This window comes from Balaenoptera musculus, chromosome 9 (assembly GCF_009873245.2).
Source record: "Balaenoptera musculus isolate JJ_BM4_2016_0621 chromosome 9, mBalMus1.pri.v3, whole genome shotgun sequence".
Taxonomy (NCBI): Eukaryota; Metazoa; Chordata; class Mammalia; order Artiodactyla; family Balaenopteridae; genus Balaenoptera; species Balaenoptera musculus.
Genome location: NC_045793.1, coordinates 103,269,157 through 103,290,807, shown reverse-complemented (window position 1 = coordinate 103,290,807; position 21,651 = coordinate 103,269,157). Strand labels below are relative to the sequence as shown.

Here is a 21,651-nt window from a genome sequence, read left to right as displayed (position 1 = left end):
GCCCAGAATCTGGAAGCATGGCTGGCAAAGTAAAGAATGGTCCATGATTATTGCTTGAGAACGATAGAAGAGCAAACCCCTCCACAACTCTCTTCTCTTCCTGTTCATCGGATTCACCCCAAATCACTCCCATCCCTTTCCGCTGTCCTGCACTTGAAGAGAGCAATCCTACACTTGAAAAGGCTCAGCCCGTCCTATCCCCTGCAAAATAAACCCCTGGTGTTGTGACTCTCTGTCCTAGAGTCTGGATTCCAATCGTGTTAAAATCTCTTCTCTACCTTTTCCTGTGCTTCCCTTGGCATTGACCCAGACATGAGGACAGATGTGACAAGATCAACACACAATAGAGAAATTGGGGAATGTAGGTACCAAATATATAGAAATATCAAATATAAATTTCACTCTGACCATTATGTAAATTTTACTTAACAATGTATTTAAATATAGATAAATATATATTTTTTAGCTATTCATGATTACCAACTTTAAAAACTGACTGATCTGGGGAATTCCCTAGTGGCGCAGTGGTTAAGAATCTACCTGTCAATGCAGGGGACACAGGTCTGAGCTCTGGTCTGGGAAGATCCCACATGCTGTGGAGCAACTAAGCCCACGAGCCACAAAGACTGAGCCTGCGTACCACTAGAGCACGCATGGCTGAAACCCATGTGCCCTAGAGCCCACACGCCGCAACTACTGAGCTCATGTGTTGCAAGTACTGAAGCTCATGAACCTAGAGCCTGTGCTCTGCAACAAGGGAAGCCACCACAATGAGAAGCCCACGCACCGCAACGAAGATAGCCCCCCTTCGCCACAACTAGAGAAAGCCCATGCGCAACAGCGAAGACCCAACACAGCCAAAACATAAATAAATAAATAAATAAAAATAAAAACTGACTGATCCAGATTACAAAAGGAGTGTTTTTCTTTATCATAAACCCCCTCTTACAAGCTCGTGGAGTCTCCAATTTCAGGCCCTCTCACACTCTATTTTTCATGGTTTGTATAACAAGCATTGTATCTTCTTTTCTCTTTTAATATTTCAAACATAAGACCACATGGGTCTTATTGTACACATTTTGTGAATAGTGACATAACCAGTATCTACAGTCATTTTAATTCCTTACAATGCCTGGTGTTACTATTCCAATCCTCCTACAAGCTGATGGGCTTCTCATTCTAGAGGCAAGTCAAGAGACCCTTACAACAAGTACATTTCACTTTAAAAATATGTGAGAGCAGATGACGTTTAACCAAATAGTGGGATATGAGACAGATCACCCATCTCAACTTGCAGCGGATGCAAAATGAACATTCACCACCCTGATCTCTTATTGCCTCTTTCCGAAGTTTTATTTGTTGGTAGCCTAAGGCGATGCGCTTGCTGGTGTTTTTATTACTCACTTCCATCAACAACCTGTTTCATTACACATTATGTGTGTCTCAAATTGCATCTCGGGATCTGGAGCCGTGAACATGACTGCTCATGCTGCAAAGGGGGTCGGGCCCCTTGAGTGACTCCTGGAAGGTCTGGACCTTGGACATGGGTGGCCTCTCAGGGACCAGCAGCATGGCAGTCGCCTTGGGAAGTTGCACATTTTCATACAAGCTGCAGAGGTTTTGTGGAAGCATCTCGAACAGTGAGATATAGCACTGGACTGCATGTTTTCTCCCTCACTTCTGGAAATAAGAACCCTAATCTAGGGGGAGCCTCTGCACATGGTCACGCCCACCCTCCTGTGGCCTTCACTCCCAGACCTGCAGGGCAGGTGGCAAGGGGGCACTTCCCTCTCCATACAAGGTTCAGAGGGACTCTACATAATGCCAACACATGTCATTTTTATTGAATCAAACTCTGATGATTACATCTGCAACTTAATTAAGGCCGCTTTATTTTTAGAGTTTTCATTGAAAGCCTGGGAGGAAAAGAGGCAAATGCTTCCTCTCACCACCCCAGAAAAAAACAACAAATCAAAGCCTGAAATTTACTAAAAGAAGGGCAGATAGGTAAATGATCCTAGAATTAAATATAGCAACAAATTTCACTCTGATTTGTGCTGTTTGGAGAAAGGGTGACATAACATTTTTCATGTTTACTTTTCTGGAGCTCCTGGAAGGCAGGATGTAGCCTCTGCTCAACCCTGGGAAACCTGGTAAGAGCATAAACCTGCCACCACCTTGAAGAGGGCAAAGCTTTCTACTTTTTGCAAAAGCTCTTCCTTTCCCTGTTTAGAAGCCGGGCTTTTGCCTCACTGTCCCCTCTTCCCCTGACTTGGTAAAAACTCAAGACTCCAGCAGGTTTTACATACAAAATTTTTTTTTTTTTTTAATTTTGCTTGTGGCCTTTTTTCAAGTTTATTTGTTTATTTTTGCTGTATTGGGTCTTCGTTTCTGTGCGAGGGCTTTCTCTAGTTGCGGCAAGCGGGGGCCACTCTTCATCGCGGTGCGCAGGCCTTTCACTGTCGCGGCCTCTCTTGTTGCAGAGCACAGGCTCCAGACGCGCAGGCTCAGTAGTTGTGGCTCACGGGCCTAGTTGCTCCGCGACACGTGGGGTCTTCCCAGAGCAGGGCTCGAACTCGTGTCCCCTGCATTGGCAGGCGGATTCTCAACCACTGCGCCACCAGGGAAGCCCAAGACTTGTCCTTTTTTAAAAGGCAACTCATCAAACCAGAGAAAAGATTTGGGCAGAGATCATATCTGGCAGTCTTGCAATGAAAACGATTAGGCATAGCCTGTTCTGATTAATTGTCTAAACGGTGATTGGGCTGGCCTGAGAGAAAACCAAAAGGTGAGAGTGAAAAATGTGGCTATCTAAGTTACCTACAGGAGGTCATTTGTTTGGAAAATGTAAACGAATGTATGTTTCCACACCATTTCAATACACCTACCTTTAGTTTGCATGACTGGGGTGGCCAAATGGAAGAAAAAGCATCAACCCACACTTGCATGCCTTTGGTCTCCCACCCCCGCTCCATTCTGTTGATGGAGATGACTTTTGAGGTGAACAATCTCTAAATTAGCTTTTTGTAGTGATGAGATTAGACCAAAGGTAAATACTTATTTCACTTTAGGTTTCTAGAAACTGTTAGTCTACTAAACATCTATGGTGATAAAAGAACCTTTCCCGTTGGGCACGATTTAGATGAATAAAATACCTATTCTTCATACCGTCGCAATGAAACATGGATTCAAGGGAAAGTTTTTGAAAAGTTTGAGTTTAAATGATGTCTAAGTTGGGATGTGTGGCAGGAGGCAGGTAGAAAATAATTTATTTAACATGACCTTGTGGGGCGTCTACACTGTGCTGGGCACCTCCACAGCAGTGGACAATACCAACTTGTGCTCTGAAGGACGTTCCAGAGGGGCTGCCGAGAAGACAGAAACTTGTCCCTAATGGAAAAAAAAAGTTGTTACTAATCCAGTGCCAAGGTGACAGTTAGAGCCAGACTTTTAACTGGAACATAGGCTTCCTTAGTTCAATTATATTAGTATGCCGCCAATTGAAGCCAGCCTTCTCCATGGCTTCTCCCACCATACAAAGTACAACAAAAGCACTACCCCCCACCCATCCTCAGCTCCCTCTCTGTGTGGATGGCGCCGTAATGCATGTAGGTGGACACGCCAAGGAAGAGGCATTTTCTTTGATGTTCCCTGGACTCTTCTTACCCCACATCAAATCTCTCCCTTTTTATCTTTTCATACTGTCTCCATTGTTTTGTTATGTATCTATGCTACTCCTCTCCATTTAAACCCCACCTCCCTAAGTTAACATGCCATCCTTTTTTCCCCCTGGATTCCTTTTATAACCTCCGCAGTAGATCCATGCTCCATTTTTGGCTACACAGTTGTTCTCTATTGAAAATCATCCCTGTGTTTGTAGAGTTTCCTGATGATATGAGTCCTGACTTCCCTCTAGGAGAATTCAAGAACTAAGTTCTCAGACTCTTTGTTGCTGGGATACATGCAGGGTTCTGCCAATCAGATACAAAGGAATGTGAGATTTCAATTCAAATCAAGGGATATAGAGATGAAAGCATATTCTGGGATCACCTCTATCACATGAGGACAGAGAGGCGTGCCACTGCCATGGACAGTAGTGGGTAAAGGGTTCCTGGCAGTAGAACCAGATGCCCAGCTGAGCTGTAGGTGGCCTTCAGTGATGGCTACAGTGGCTACAGTGATGTCCCCACTTGAACAGTGTCCCTTCGAGCGTTAACTGCTCCATATTGAGATATGTGCAGAAACTGAAGGGAAACATTGAGAAACCATTACAGCAACTTGACATCAGCACAACATCCAAGGGTTTGATTAACTGAACAGGATCATAACCAGGGTTTTGTCAAATTCACTGGGTGAGTTGCTTGGGGTGAGATCTGTAGGCTTGTCATACTTTGCAGAACCATGTTGAATGTTGGTGACATTTTAAGGTAAATTTGTAAACTGTGACTGAGAAATGGCTTACAAACTGAGAAAATATACATGTTATGAATGTCCCTCAACTGGGCTTTATCTGATATTTTTCCCATGATTAGACTGGGATTGTGAGTTTTGACAGGAAGACCACAGAGGTAAAGAACCATCACATTAGATCATATCAAGGTTACATACTATCAATATGTCTTATCACTGTTGACCTTGACCTTGATCATCTGGCTGAGATAGTGTCAGATGTCTCCACTGTAAGGTGACTGCTCTTTAGAAAGTCTTCACTATACCCAGTACACAGTTAAGGTTGGGGAGTAATGCTCTACTTCTTGAGGGGAGAGTAATCTGCATAAATTATGTGTCATTCTTCTGCATGAGAGATTTGTCACTTATCCCCCATTTATTAATTTACTACAACATTTATTTATATCAGTATGGGTCCATGGATTTTTATTTATACTTAGTATTGTAATCTAGTATTACATTATTTATTTGTTGCTCAAACTATTCAACCTTTCATCATTGCAAACTTTTTCATATGGCTCCTGGGTCCCTGTGTCATTCCCTAGCGCTGTGTTTTGCACTATTTGCTAGTTTTGCAAACTTCCTTGTTTTTGGCACTGTGCAATGCTCCAGGCTCATCATGTGTATACCATGCTCCATCCTGAGAATCAGCCATTTCTCCAAGGAGCCCTGGTTCTTTTCACTGAAGAATGGTATTTGGACACCAATCTCTGGGTGCTGGGGTGCTTGCTGTCACTGGGGTGTTATTGTTTGTAGGCTCTTCCAGCTGACAATACAAGAACATATTTGTAGTCATACTAACCCATGTATATACACATATCTGTAAGTATTTCTGCATGGATCTGTCTTTATCCATATTAAGCTAAACATAAGTTCATCCTGATGTCTCCAACTCTTATCTATTAGCTCATTGATTATTTTACACTTCTCTCTGTAATCTTTCACTCCAACAGTGAGAAACTTGGTTCCCAAGAACTGTCATCATTTACTTAGTGGTTTGATTCCAGTACACTCCTGTTAGAAGCATTAATCCACACCCCCTTGGGAAACAATTTTATCTACCAGAATAGAGACTATGTACAGTTCCTTTTGTTATAAGGCTTACATTCTCTACCAATTTCCAGAATTCCTTAGGTCAGAAATGTTTCCTCCTATTCCCTCCAATGAGGTTATTCCAGGTATTTATAATGCAGCTATAGTCTTTGTCACAGTCTGCATTCATCCTAGGCTTGCCCAATCTCCTAAATAATTTTTTAGAAAATTCATACCTTCAGATTTATTCATTCTGATGGAAGGTTCTATGGGGCTTGATAAATGTATAGTGTCATATATCCACCATTAGAGTGTCACACAGAATAGTTTCACCACCCTAAAAAATTCCCTGTGCTTCACCTATTCACCTTGGCAAACGCTGGCACTATTGATCTTTTTACTGTTTTCCCTTTTCCAGAATGTCATATAAATGGAATCATATAGTATATGACTTTTCTAGCATGGCTTCTTTTATTTGGCAATATGCATTTAAGATTCACTCACAATTTTGCACGGCTTGACAGCTCATTCTTTTTAATCGTTGAATAGTATTCCCTTTTACTCATGCACCACAATTTGTTTATCTATTCACCTATTGAAAAGTATCCAGTATCCAGGTTGCTTCCAGTTTTTGACAACTATCAGTAAAGCTACCATAAACATCTGTGTGCAGGTCTTTGAGCAGCAGAAACTATCAAATCAGTTAGTGAAATATGAAGGAGCTCCTGTGTTGGATCTTATGGAAAATGTGTATTCAGTTTTGAAAACAACTGTCAAACCTAAATGACTAAATCACTTTGCATGAACACCAATATTAAATGAGAATTCCTATGGTTCTGCAAACTCGTCAGTGTTTGGTAGTGTCAGTTTGAATTTTAGCCATTTTAATAGTTATGTAATGAAAACTCACTTTTATTTTAATTGCATGTCCCTCATAAAAATGGTGTAGATCATCTTCCCATATGGTTATTTGCTTCCTGTATATTTTATTTGGTGAAATGTCTATATAAATTTTGTCTATTTTAAATTATTCATTTTCTTATTTTTGAATTCTTGAGTCTTTAATGTTCTTCATTGTGCATATTTTGGGTACAGATCTTTTATCATACATGTACTTTACAAACATGTAGATGAAATGGTAGATGGTCTTTTCATTCTCCTAAGAGTGACTTTCACACAGCAGGTTTTTGTTTTTTGTTTTTTGCTTTGTTTTGTTTTGTTTTCAATGTTAGCAAAGTCCAACTTACCTATTTTTCCTTTCATGAGTCACACTTTGGGCTTGTACAAGTCTCCTCAGCAAATTTAAGGCAGCAGAGGTGTTCTCCTAGAAACTGTATAGGTTTGCATCTTACATTTAAATCTATAGTCCATTTTGAGTTATTTGTTGTGTAAGGTGTAAAGTCTGTGTCTAGATTCAGTTTTTGCATATAGATGCCTAGTTGTTCTGGAATTATTTGTTAAAAATACAATATCTCTATTGAATTGGCTTGCTCCTTTGTTAAAAATTAGTGTCGATATTTGTATAGGTTGAATTCTTGGCTCTCTATACAGTTCTATTGCTCTATGTATGTGTTCTTTTCCCAATACTACACTGTCTTGATTATAGCATCTTTGTACAAAATCTTGAAATTGGGCAGTTTGAGTCCTCCAACTTGGTTTTTTGGTATTGTTTTGTCTATTCTGTCCTTTGACTTTCAGTATAAATTTTAGAACTGGTTTCACACACACAAAATAGATACAGATATATTAAAAAACTTGGTTTTTTTATTGGCATTATATTAAATCTATAGATCAAGTTCAGAAAAATTAACAGTGTGTTTTCAAATCCCTGAATGTGAAATAGCTCTCCATTTACAGTAGATCCTTTTGATTTCTTTAATCAGAGTTTTTAGTTTTCAATATATAGATCATATACATTCATAAATCAATCTATGTATTTTGTCATATTAACAGATTTAAAAAAAACAATAAGATCATATCAATAAATGGAGAAAAAGCAGTTGACAAAATTCAACACTGATTATGGTAAAAGAAATCTCAAAAATGGAAGCAGAAGGAAAGTTCCTTAGCACGCTAAAGAATATATATGAAAAAGCTACAATTAATATCATGCTTAATTAGTGGTGAGAGATCAACTCTTCCTTTATACGATAGGGAACAAGGCAAGAATGCCCTCTTTTTCCATTCTCATTCGATATCAAACTGAAAGTTCTATCTAGTGCAATTAAGACAAAATAACAAAACAAATTAATATATAGATTGAAAGAAATTAATAAAACTGTCCTTAATTGCAGATGGCATGATTGTTTAGGCAGGAAAGCACAAAGAATCAAATAAAATCTCCTAGAAATAATAATCAATCATACCAAGTAAAAAGATATGAGATTAATATGCTTTTCCATATATCAACAAGGGACAATTGGAATATAAAAATTTTATAAAATAACATTTTAAGTAGTAACAAAAAACTGAAGTATTTATGCATAAATCCCTTAACCTCTTATTTCTAATTATAGCTTCCATGAATATCTCTTTCATGTATTTTTTACATGGATCTTTGAATACATTTAGGATACATTCATTTAAGTAGATTTACAAGTGTCACCATAGAATGCATATGTTTAAAACTCTGTTACATATTATTAAATCAAACTGCAGAAAATTTTGTAATTTGCACTCTCTCACCAATGTAGAAATACCTCTGATTACTAGACTTACTTATTTTATTAGGTAATTTCACAATAGATTAATATTCTTCATAGATACAATGCTGTACACAAAGAGAAATATACCAATAAGAATATTGGCAAAAGGCATGGACTGTCAATTCATTAAAGAACCAGAATATTCTCTTAACTTACAAAAAATGGTTACAACTAGTAATTCAAGAAAATAACATACAAATAAAATAATACTTTGCATCTATAAAATAATGGGTAAAGAATAAAATGATATAAAATGATCTGTTTGGCAAAGTCATGTGGAGACAAGCTCTCTTAAGCACTACTAATGAGAGCAAAAATTGGCTCAGCATTTAAAAGAAAATAGTAATTTCTATCAAAATATGAAGTGTATGTTACTTTGCTCAAGACATTTCAGTTCTTTGAATTTATCCTAAATGCATAATCAGAGAAGTTCACAAAGATGCATGCATGAAGATGTTCAACAAAGCATAGTTTGAACATACAAAATCTTTAAACAATTTTAATGTAATTTTATTTATGACTATTTGAGAAAATTAGTATATATTCAAACCATAGAATTATTTGCACTGAAAAGGATCTTATAGGTTTATGTGTTTCTATGTGAAAATATGTTCAAATTTGTATATGTATATATACATATGTGTATATATATGTATATACATATATATATGTATATAAGCTGCATGTATGATCCCATTTATTTAAAATTGTATGGCCATGTATATGTGTATGTCTGTGTGTGTGTGTGTGTGTGTGTGTGTGTGTTTGTGTGTGTGTAAAAATAGAAAGAAGAAAAGACAGAATGAAATTCACTAAAATGTGTGGTTTTATGCTTTCAGGTGTCTATATATTCTGTAGTATTTTAAAAATTTATGGACATGCATTATTTTATTAGCAAAAAATTATAAAGCTATTTTTTTTAAATATTTATTTATTTATTTATTTGGTTGCACCGGGTATTAGTTGTGGAAGCCGGGCTCCTTGGTTGCAGCAGGCAGGCTCCTTAGTTGTGGCATGCGAACTCTTAGTTGCAGCATGTGTATGGGATCTAGTTCCCTGACCAGGGATTTAACCCAGGACCTCTGCATTAGGAGTGCGGAGTCTTATCCACTGCACCACCAGGGAAGTCCCATATAAAACTATTTTTTAGTTAAGAAAAAAGCATGCTTGTTAACTCCTCTAAAGGCAAAACTAGTAAAAAAAAAAAAAGATCATTATTGTACTTTTTTCTGTCCATCTCTTATTTGCAGTTATTTAATGTTGAAATTTAAATTTATTTATCTAACTTATTTTTACTCAAGAGTCATTATTTTTCAGAATGATGTGTAAAACAAAATAGTAGGCCTAATTCTCTTTTTGATTGTTTCTAATATTCACTATCTATCTTTTTCAAGACCTATTTCTCCATTCTTAACATGTTTGAAATGTTGAAAGGACTCAGGGAGAATGCAGCTGCCTTGTGTTTATGCAAAACCTGTTCTGAAACGAATTTCTCTTTATCCAAAGCAATAAAGAACAATAATGTGGGCTTGTGAAAATATTCTATAATATATGAAAGAATGAAACACTGCACTCACAGTGTGGAGGGAGGGTATATTTGTGGGGGAATCCTTTTTTAAGGGAAAAAAGTAATTTTAATCACTACTTGCCTGATGAATTCAAATCAATTTTAGTAAACAGAGACTCTTGAAAAAAGTTTTTAATGTGATGAATAGTTGACATATTGAAATGAAAGGAAGTTGGGTAAGAAAGAGTAGCAGAATGGGCTTCACTGCACTGGAAAACAGAAACCAGATCAATATATTGAGAATGTTATGAGCAACTTGGAAGACATAACTCCTAACATTCAGAAGAAAAGAACAGTATGGAAAAGATGAGAAACATAGAGGAAAAACACTGATAACCAGAGTCCCCAAAGACAGGAGAAGAATAGAACAGCATGAATTATGGCAGAATAGCCCACCTTCTTCCTGCGGTAAACCCAAGCCATGTCTGAAAATAGAAATAACCTCCAGAGCCCCAAGAAACTTCTCTTGTGTGGGTTGTGTATGTATCCATGTAAAAACACTTTCACTGCCCCTCAAGATCTTGCTAAGTGATGTCCTCTTACATTAAACTGAAATTTTATCCTTGTTAATTTTAACAGGAAGAATGAGAATGAATTTTGTCACTACTGTGATAAAATTTTATCAATTAAAGAATGGAGAAAACTTTACAAAAGTGATAACCATTCAAAGGAACATGCACCCAATTTGTTACGTAGGGACCATTTCTTGAACTTGTCAAACTAGAAAGAAGAATGTTGGTGGTATGTGGTCTTTGGTGGAGGGGGTGCAAAGAAGTTGAAGAAGAGTGGGTGATCCACTTTTAGCTTCAGCTCAAAGCTGTGTTTGATGATCATTTTTTTGGCGGGGAATGGGAAGCTGGCAATTTACACTAGAAGAAGTTCCTTATATCTTTAAAAGAATTGGAAACTTAGGATCAAAAAAAAAAAAAAAAGCAACATCAAAGTTTTCTTGCCCTAATCTGTGTTCACATTCCATTTAAGAAGGCCACAGCAGATGTGAAAGCATTTTGAACCCATTATTCAACGTTTTTAAGGTCTGTGGTCATCTTGTATTCAAACTGCACTTAAAGGAAACAAAATTGTGTATAATACAGAAAAATGTCTTTTTCTGTAGGCAAAGTAAAGGCTAAACATGAAAAAGCCTATATACATGTGGAAATAATACGTCCCTACAACACACTGAAGATCCCAGAAACACAGCTTCTCCATCCCCCTCTCTCTGTTGTCAACATGCAAAACAAAATATTTAGGTTCATCTAGATACAGCACATATTTCAATTTTTTTCCACACGATAGTCTCTCACTCACAGGAAACTGAGTTATGTTGTGTCTTTGTCTGAAATCATAATGTCCAAATATCACTCTCTATATGTATTTATTTAATGTGTCTTGGAATGAAAAAGTCACTATATGTCAAAAACCAGCAATTAGAAAGTGGTATAACTTTTCAACAGTTGTTGTCAAAAATATGTTAATTAAACTGTTGTTTCCTTCAAGAAAAATATGATAGGCTTTATATTTAATTTTCATATTTAACTTGTGTAATAGTAAATGTCCCTTATGATAAATTCTATGGTACTAATTTGTCCTTTAGATTTTAAATATTGAAGTGTCAGTTCTGAGAGTTTGGACACAAACAACACATTGTCTGGTCTAGAAGCCCTGGTCACATCCTTTCCTTGTACTGTCTTTAGATGAAGCAGTGACACTGTGAGGCTTTGTTATTCCCTCCTTGTACTTTCTGCCTATTTCCTAGACCCTGCACTGCTTTTGGCAAACTGTAAGCAAAATGTATACTACATAATGGCATCTTCAGCCAATTTTCAGCTCAAATGAAAGTTTTTGCCCTCACACTATAACTTCAGTGATTCAAATAAGGAGCTTAGACACGTTTAAACACCCAGATTGAAGCTGCCATTTTCCTAGTTTTCTTTTTTTTTTTTTTTAATAATCTGGGGGTGTCAAGAATATTTGCTTTGGTGATCACTTCTTCATTTCAATATTTAGAAAGGGTCATGAAGAGAATATTAAAGAAGAATCTGCATTGATGAGTAATCAAAACCAAAAGACATGGAGTTTGGCAGGAAAGCAGGAAATGGATACAGGTGGATGTCAGAATATTTTAGTAGATTATGGCAATCAGCAGTTTTGAAAAAGTAGGTTTCATGTAGCAAGAAAGACATGGGCAGCAAAAAATGACTTTAGAAATTGCCAGCTGTGATAAGTGTAATTAGCATTGACACAGTCTTGTTATAACATCTGTGACATGTATATTTACCAAAAAAAAAAAGATCTTTGGAACACAGAGTTCTAAACATCTATACGTGACTGTATTTCAGGCTGACAGGCAATAAGCAATTTAAAGAGATTTGTTTAATAATAAACAAGAATAAACAAAATTTATTTAAAATTATGGATAATTCAATTTTTAAAAATCAATTGATGCATAATATAGAAAATTAAATACAGAATAATGGAAAGTGTCACCAACTTAATAGGGCATTCTTTTTTAATGTTATAATAATCACTTCATATATTTTTAAAATTAGTGTTAATTGTTTTGATTAAACATTTACTATGCATCATTTACTTGAAACATTGGAGACCTATGAACAGTCTCTGTTATGTTGAAGGTGCCACTTTTGGTTTGTGAAATGGAGCAATTTTAACATTTTCAAAACGAGAAAATAAAAAGAGTAGTGTGTTTACTAAAGGGAATTGCTTTCCTATCATAAATAAAAACGTTCACACAATTTCTTTCAAGAAAACAATAAAAGCATAGCATCCAAAAGCAAAACCAGACATCTCAGTAGCAAAATTCTCTTAATATAGAATAAGTAGAATAATTGTGCTTAAGTGGATGATATATATGATTCTGGCAGGACATTTTCCAATAAAATATAAGGTCGATTCTTGGTTCTAGGTGGGGAGTGGGCTTAAAAGAGATCAGTAAGTTAATAATAAAGACTCTGGCTGTTAGACTTGGACCAAATTCCACATAAAGAAAAACTGAGAATGACAGGTGGGTCCTCCCCCAGATGGGGAAAACTGTGTGCTGTATCCATGGAATATGTGGGGGAACATAGGTAAGGTGGTCGATGAAGAAACTCACAGAGACTGTTGATTAAAGCTGAAACAAACAGGAGGCTCAAGTCCATGTTGTGTCTGGGAGGTAGAAGAGTGGAGATCAGAGAGATAAACAGATCACTTAGCGTCAGCACTGGATTAAAGGTTGGTTCAGCTGAAAGTGCAACCGTTACTTCCATAAAGGGTAAGCAGTCTTCCTCTTTTGTGCTGTCTTCTGGAGCCCAGAAACCAGCGACAGGCAGGATTTAACAAATGGCTGAGTTAAAGTGGACTGAAGAAAGCTTTCCAGCGACAGCTTGGATTTCACATCGGTGGCCATTGTGATTGTTGAAGATAACAGTGATTCTCTGTCCTTTATCCCAGTGCTGTCCGTGTTTCTTCAACAAATTCCTCATTGTTGGCTCCCAGTGTAGATTTGCTGGAGAATATATTGCAGTCATTGAAAGCAATTGTCCAAATTGCTTGTTAATTACATATCGCTTCGTATATAATATGTTGACACTGTAGTTGATATTTCAATCTCTGGCTTGTGGGATTGATCTAGAGGAGACATATTACATCTGGTTGCATGGCAATCAAGAGTTTATGCAAGGCTGAGCCCACATCTTTTGATGTTATGAAACCAACTTGTATCTGAGAAAGCCCACAACTAAAGATCAAGCATTATTAACTCAAGATAGTTGTGATTTTGTATCTGGTTTCTCACAAAGATTCTACCATGTGTAATACCATAGATTCCGCCACTAATGATATGAAAGCTATTATGGCAAGACACTAAGCCACTCATATTAAGAAATAAGTTGATCAAAATGGTGATTTATTTACAGGATGGCAGTATTAAGATCCACAGGATAATTTCCCTTTATTTTAATTCAGTGTTTACTCATTGTGTGCCTACTCTGTGAAAAACACTGTGTTAGTCACTGAGATAACATAACATGCCATGAAAAGAAGTCACAATAAAATGGGAGAAGTGGACAGACTTAAAAACTAATGATAAATTACAAATGATATTTTGTTATAGCAACAAAAACTACCATCCTAGACACCATGCATTTGCTCAGTATCAGGGAAACAGTAGGCCTTTTAGTATTTGCAAGAAATGGGGGTGATATTTAAAATATCTAACAACTCATAGGGCAGAGGCACCACCAATCAGAAGCTTACAGTGTGGACACCCCTAAAGCCCATGCCAGCTGTTAACACTTTAGTTGCCATGTAGCTTGTATATAGGGGTCCTGGGTAACCAGAGTGGCAGGCGCCCTCAGGCAGAACTATTCAATGTGTTAACAGCTGATATGCCTGACTATCAGCCTGGCTGATACATGATTCACTATTGCCCCCATTTTTTATTTTTCATATGATGATGACTCGGGGCTTAAGGAAATTGTTATTTCTCCATGGTCACAGAGTGGGAAGTGTTGGAGCTGGAATTTAAATAGCATTCTTTGACTCCCAAATCTACCCTCTGAATCTCTCGTCCATATTTGATACAATAATTGAACAAATACTCTTAGGATTACAGGGAGGAGGAAATCGGCTTGTCTGACTGAAGGGATGTGAGGGAGCTGCAGAGAAGCAAGACTTTGTCTGAGCCTTAAAGGGGGCATCAGATTTCAGCACACATTTATATCCATGATGTAATTGATGGGAGATATGTAAGCTCACTCATTTTCCACGGGTTTAATCACTCAAATCTTTGGGTGAGTCATCTATTCTTTTATTTATGCCTCTGCCATGATTGAAAGAAGTTCTCTTTAGTACTTAATCCTGAATTAGATATTCCTAAACTCAGTTTCTCAATTTTCAAGGGGCAATTAATTTGATACTTTGATTTGAACTCCTTTAATCTGTTAACCTCAATTTTTACAATATTTGGAAGTAGCTTCTCAGATGCCCGAATGTCTGAAAAAGCATAAAACAGATCTTTTCTGTTAAATGCAAGTAAAATCCAGAATGCTGGGACTGGGGAGGGGATGGGCAAGGAGGTGTTGGCCTCAGGGATGAATCTGATTCATCTTTGACTCTGCTCTGCCTAAGACATGGCTCTTCCCACCCCCTGGCTCTTCCCACCTCCCTATCTGAGTTCTTTGAATTTTTCATGCCCCAAGCCAGCTTGCAGGTCTAACCCCACAATGCTCTTGGGTTGGTGAACTACTTTCTACAATTAGAATACTTTTTATTTGTTCATTTTGCTTCTTTCTGTTCCCAGCATTATCAGGGCCCATGGTGCTCTGTGGGCTGTAATGTGACGTCTTCAAAAGGTGCTAAACAAATCTGTAATGACATGGATTATAACATCATGTGCTATTGATGGTGATTCTCTATTTGTATTAAATTGAAAAGTGATTAAATCCGCTCTGTGTTCCAGAGACCTCATAAGCAGGGAGGAAGTTTAAGGGATTTGTGAGACCTTGAATGGAGGGGCTTATAAGATGACTCACTTCCAGTGGGATTCCTCATTAGATGAAGACATTGGGAGCTGCCCACACGTGGGTTGGCACTAGGATGTCCCTTAAGCCTAGCCATGACCATTTCAGCACCATCATTGGGCTTCCTGGTGACTTCTGCAGAGTAGCTCTAGTAGAAATTTGATTTCCAAGGTATCTGGGGAATTCCACCTCCAACACTTGAGTCTTCCATTCAACCTTAAGGCGTATTTCACTGATGCCCCTGTGTTCTCAACAACAAAGCCCAAATAAGGACTCTCCATCTAATGCAGACTGAGATGGAGTCAAATGTGGATTTGCTGTGGAAATCAGTAGCGAAAGGAAGAAAAAGTTAGTATAGGATTTATTTGGCAGGAAAAGTGAAGGAGTAGCTTAAAAAGATCAAAAGTATGCTCAGTAAATGTGTTGGTGTCAAAAATTCTATCTTATTTTATCTTTGTGTTCCCTGATTCGTTCACAACCATAAGGTCTGCATATAGATACCACTCAGCAACTGCATGCTAAATGAAAATGATAATATTTGCATGAATTTGTACATGCAAGAGAAATGCCAGCAGAGCAAGAAAAACTAAAGAGTCAGGGGAGAGATAAAATGAATTTGGCAGTAAAAGGGTATTAATTAAACGTTCATGGCCAGAAAGAATAAACAAGCCACTGATAAGAAAACCGTGGAGAAGTGAGTGAAACGAACTGGAATCAGAATTTCTATGTACCTAGACAAGCATGATTTTACTTACACCCCTCCCGGCACTGCACTCTGTATCTTAGGAGTGACAGGAGATGATGGCTGTGGGAACATGAAATCAGAATAAAAAACATTGAGGGATGGAATAATGTTTTGCAAGTGATTTACCCAAAATGTGTAAAGTATGTCTTCTGCGTAGTTCTCTGTGGATTTTGCATTCTACCTCACAGCCAACAGTCTCAATCCCTGAGTTACCTTCTCTGCCTGCTCTAAACTGACTTTCTTATCGACAGAACCACCATTTTTCCAGCCACTAGGGACTAAGCATAAGAGGAGCATAATTGCATTTGATCTTCTTGATGGTCACATAAGTAGGACATAATCATCCTTTCACAGATAAGGCATTTGAAGTTTATGGAGGTTTAAGATGTACAGTTTCACGCTTGGTTCCACTGGACCCCAAGGCCATGCCATTAACGGCTGCATTGCAATTGTTTCTCTGCTGTGACCCAAAGAAATTTGCTTGTACCTAATTCTTAGTATGCCTTTGATTTTGCTTGAGTCGTCAGTTACTTGCCCCTTCCTTGCTTTTATTATTGCAAGTTTCTTGAGGGGAGAAAAATGGCTGCATCCTAATTATCTTTGAAAATCCTTAGCAATGGGGATTAGAACAGGGTGATTGGTATATATTAGGCACCAATGATTACTGATAAATGAACAAGGTAGACATATTTTTGTAAGAATTATAGTAGACTTTCTTACTTGACAACAACAGAAAACCAGATTTGTCTAAATATGCCAGACACAATGCTCAATAAAATTGAATAGAATGGACAATTAAAATTTAGAGATTACCTAGTGACTAGTACTTAATCCCATTCATTTTTTTTTCAAATTAGAGACCAGAGAGGTTGTTGCCTGCCTAATAAATTCACTCTCAATTGGCAATGAAGTCTAATTGACACAATAAGTAGGATCTAAAGCCCCCATATTTTCCCACTGCCCCTCACAATCCAGGGCTCCAGAGGAGTTTGTATAGAAGGGGAATTTTATTTCTGGCCATGAACATTTAATTAATACCCTTTTACTGTCAAATTCATTTTATTTCTCCCCTGACTCTTTAGTTTTTCTTGAGGATACTCTTACCTTAACCAGTTACTTTGGATTATCAAGGGAGCAAAGATATACTTACATTTTCCTCTGTCCAAAGGCTAAAAGTAGTGTTCCTAGCTTGTTTTTCCAGCCCTACAAAATGATCATCAGTTTCTGACACTTGCAATCATAAAAGAGGTATTAAAAGTAGGTAAATAGATAGATAGATAGATACTAGATGAATGATAGATAGATGGTGGATAGATCAGATAGATACATATTATATATATATATATATATATATATATATATATATATATGTGTATATGTATACCAGTGTGTATTTTTTAAAAAGCAATAAAAACAAATTGGTCCAATACTGTCTAATTATTTTATCCCGACAAAGCACGCTCCCTAGGGCCCTGACTCAATTCTGTTCTCAGCAATCCCATAACCACAGAGTCATCCTTATACTTTGAGAAACTGGGAGAAGCTTAGACCACCATCAGCAGCTGGACATTGTAGGCAATGAGTAGCATTTGGGGAAAAATTAGAACTCTTCTTTTTATGTTTTTCAAGATTCACTGACTGTTTAGTAGACGGAAGTAGCTGTTTCTTCCAGTTGCACTGATCATATCTCACTATTGGCTTATCAATTGCATGGACTTTTCACATCTCAAATCTGTCAGTTCTTACGTAACACTCTTAGGTAGTATGGAAAATACCCTTCAGACCACTGATGGGTTGCTTTTTAACATCATGCCTCGTATACATGGGAGCCTGGCTTTTCTAGATCTCACGGGCACTTGCAGTCCTAATCAGATTGGATATATGAGGTTGTAGCACATGACGTAAACTATGCAAACCGCTTTGGTTTCCAAAAACAAGACATTTTAGTCCTACAAATACCCATAAATCAGGCCCCATGTCAGTATCCTAGCAATTACATTAATTGAATATTGACCTTTAAAGTAAATCCTTTTAGCGATTCTACTCATCTCATTTATAACAGTTCTTCCTGATGTAGTTTTATCTTTGCTTGAAAGAGATGCTACCTTCAGATATTATCATTATTTCTACAAATATTGCTTTCCACATTTACAAAGATAATTCCCTTTTTAAGCGAATTTTATTTTTAAAATATGGAAACTTCCCCTCCATTAACCCGTTTCTTATGGTTCATTTTTTTCTGCTGCGCTCTTTGCATAGTTTAGCTACATATTACTGTTGGAAGGACAGTGTTTTGTTTGTATCTTAATTTGTCTAATTCTTTCCCTGTGTGATTTCTCCTTTCTTTAGGGCAGGATTACATTTAAACAATGGTGGGCAAGTAACATCATAAAAAATGGTCTTTCTGATGTATGGGGACTGCCAGTGAAGGTCTCTTCTATATAAAATGAGTAGAAGAAGCAGTAAATAATGTCTTTTGAGAATAAATAGAATATAAGAAATTTGAGACCAGAAACCAGCCCCACAGATGTTATTCTTGCCTGAATTTTTGTAACCTTGAATATTTCTACCATTCAACAAAATATGTGCTATTATAAAGTGTATCTAAACCCTTTGAATATTACCTAGCTCCCATTTAAACCAAAATATGCTTGGAAATGTTGCTGATGCTGTTACAAGGCCAGCTCTGTGGGTATAATTCTTCCGCTAATCAGCTTCACCTTGACGAAACAAGGTCACCTCTCTGTGTTTCACTTTATTCATATGTGATCTACACTGATGGCTGGAGTTAACCTCCAATTTCCACTTCCACTTTAGAAATACACAATGTTGAGTAAAATACATGAAAACACTTTGGAAAAATATTTCAGTTTCTGAAGATCTCCTTAAGTAAGTCTCTTTGTTTAGTTGTTTCAATTCTTTTCACTACACTTGTCTCCCTTTCCACTCCAAGGACACATAATTATCATCTGTTATATTAATCTTCTCTATAGGTTCTTGCAATTGTAGCTTTGTAATTTCCCTTTAAGCATAATATCATCACCTATTTATTAGTCATATTTTCTACCTCATTCTGGATCCAGTTTTTGTTTTGGTTTTGCTTTTGTTCCTTTCTTCTTTATATAGGTCAACTCCAATATTTTTGGTTCCAGTCAAAATTAGTTACTTCTGTGAGTTACTTGACTGAAACTCTCTCTTTTTACATTATAAAAAGTAATAGCAATAGGAAGAAAGAAAAGCCATTTTGGATAGTGCACAGGATTGTAAAACAAAGAACAAGAGGAAGACTCTCAAGATCTAAGGTCTTGGCTTTGCCACAGCATTGGGCATGGTTTAGATTAATCATTGAACTTTGACTGAATGTTAAAACCCTGGTTTCTATATAACTACTAAAATTTATCTCTGATTAAATGTATACAACTTTAATTATTTGAAATAAAATACTCAAGTCTTTGTCAAAGAAACTGGCACTAAGTGAGGTGAGAGACAACAATGGTGAGAAGGAGAATCCAGCAGCCCTTCTGCTGGGTGCACTTCAATCATTAGAGAAATAGGGAGCAATTATTAATCTCAGTTTTAGTGAACTGCTCCTTAAATATAGGTTTGTGGATTAAGTAAGAGAAAAAACATAAAAGAGACTCTTTGTTTTCATTCTCTTATTCTATGAGCTCAACTGACTCAGAGGTGTTGAACTGTTATCACGGTAGTCTCTCTTAATTCATTTAGTTTGCCACACATATTTGGAGGTGATTTATTGTACGTATGAAAGTTTAAGGTAAAATATAAGAATTTAAATCAAGACTTCTTGGAAAATATGTAACTGTAAGAAAGATCCCAACCTTAAGGAACTTTCATACACAAACACAAAATGTTACTATGAAGAGTGACCAAAAAGTGACATAAGCAAAATGGCAGAGTAGGGAACCCCTGTCTCCCCACAGAAACATCATAAAACAAACAAAAATCATCAAAACCAACTTTGTCAAAGCCCTAGAAAATAACGAAATGCCTACAGAAATCAAACGAATGATGAATTCAGGAAAAAGACAGCTGAAATGCCAGGAACACCTTGTGCATATTCCCTTGCCTTTGCCATACACCCCTCCCTGTCTGGTCAGCTGTCTTGAAGTTAGCAGCCTATGTTCCCACTTTGGGACGGTGGGACATTAGTCCCTGATTCCAGAGGGAGCAGAGCAAATCTTATTCACAAATTATGGTGTAGGTTTGTTTAACCTGTTTGGGGTCAGTTCAAGTTCAAAGGCAGGAAAAAGTCAATGTCCCAGCTCCAAGGCAGGCTATCAGAAGGAACACTTTCTTACTTGTAGGAGGGTTACCTTTTTTTGTTCTATTCAGGTCTCCAACTCCACATTAGGGAGGACAATCTGCTTTACTCAGTCTATGATTTGAATGTTAATTTTATCCAAAATGACCCTCACAGAAACACCCAGAATAATGCATGACACTCTTCCCTACCAGTAATTAATATAATGGATTTAACTCCTCAATCAAAAGACATAGTTTGGCAGAATAGATATAAAAACAGGATTCAACTATATACTGTCCACAAGAGTCACTTTAGATGTAAGCACACACATAAGTTGAATGTAAAACATGGAAAAGATATTCCGTGCAGCCACCAAAAGACAGCAGCAGTTGCTATACTAATATTAGACAAAAATTTTAAGTCAAAATAGTTATAAGAAGCAAAGGAGTAAATTATATCATGTTAAAAGGGTCAACATCAGAGCTCCTAAATATGTGAAGCCAACATTGGCAGAATTGAAGACAGAAATAGCTCTACAATAATGGTAGAAGACTTCAATAACCCACTTTCACTAGTGAATAGACTAGGCAGACAGCAAATCAATAAGGAGATAGAGTACGTGAGCAACACAATAGGCCAGTGAGACCTAACAGACACATACAGAGCACTTCACTCAAAACCAGCACTCAAATACACATTTTTCTCAAGTGGAGAAATTTCCCATGGTATCCGCTATGTTAGGTCACAAAACAAGTTAATAAATTTAAAAAGATATAAATCATACAAAGTACTGTTTCAGTCACAATGGAAGGAAACCAAAAATCAATAGCAGAAGAAAAACTGGGAAGTCTACAAATTAGTAGAAGTTAAACAACACACACTTAAAAAAACAATGAGTCAAAAAGAAATCCCAAGGGAAGTTGGAAAATATCTTGAGACAAATGAAAATGGAAGCAAAAGCATCAAAATTTATGGGACACAGTGAAAGCAATGCTAATAGGGAAATTTATAGCTGTAAAGGCTTACTTTAAAAAAGAAGAAAGATCTCAAATTGACAATCTAAATTTACATCTTCATGAACTAGAAATAAAAGAACAAACTAAACTAAAACCCAGCAGAAGTAAAAAACATGATAAAGATTAGAACAGAGATAAATAAAATTAAAAATTAAAAAAATAGGAAAAATCAACAAAACCAAGAGTTGGTTCTTGAAAAAGATCAACAAAATTGACAAACCATTAATCAATCTAAGAAAAAAGGACTGAAGACTCAAATAGTTAATATCAAAAATGAAACAGGGAACATTACCATCAAATTTATAGAAATAAAAAGGATTATAAGAGATTATATGAACAATTTTACAATAAAAA

The 21,651-nt window shown here is 36.8% G+C and overlaps 1 pseudogene; it reads right to left on the bottom strand.

Moving 5' to 3' along the window:
- Positions 1-1,443: 1,443 nt before the first annotated feature.
- Positions 1,444-21,651, bottom strand: part of LOC118900570 — a 44,789-nt pseudogene continuing 24,581 nt past the window's right edge.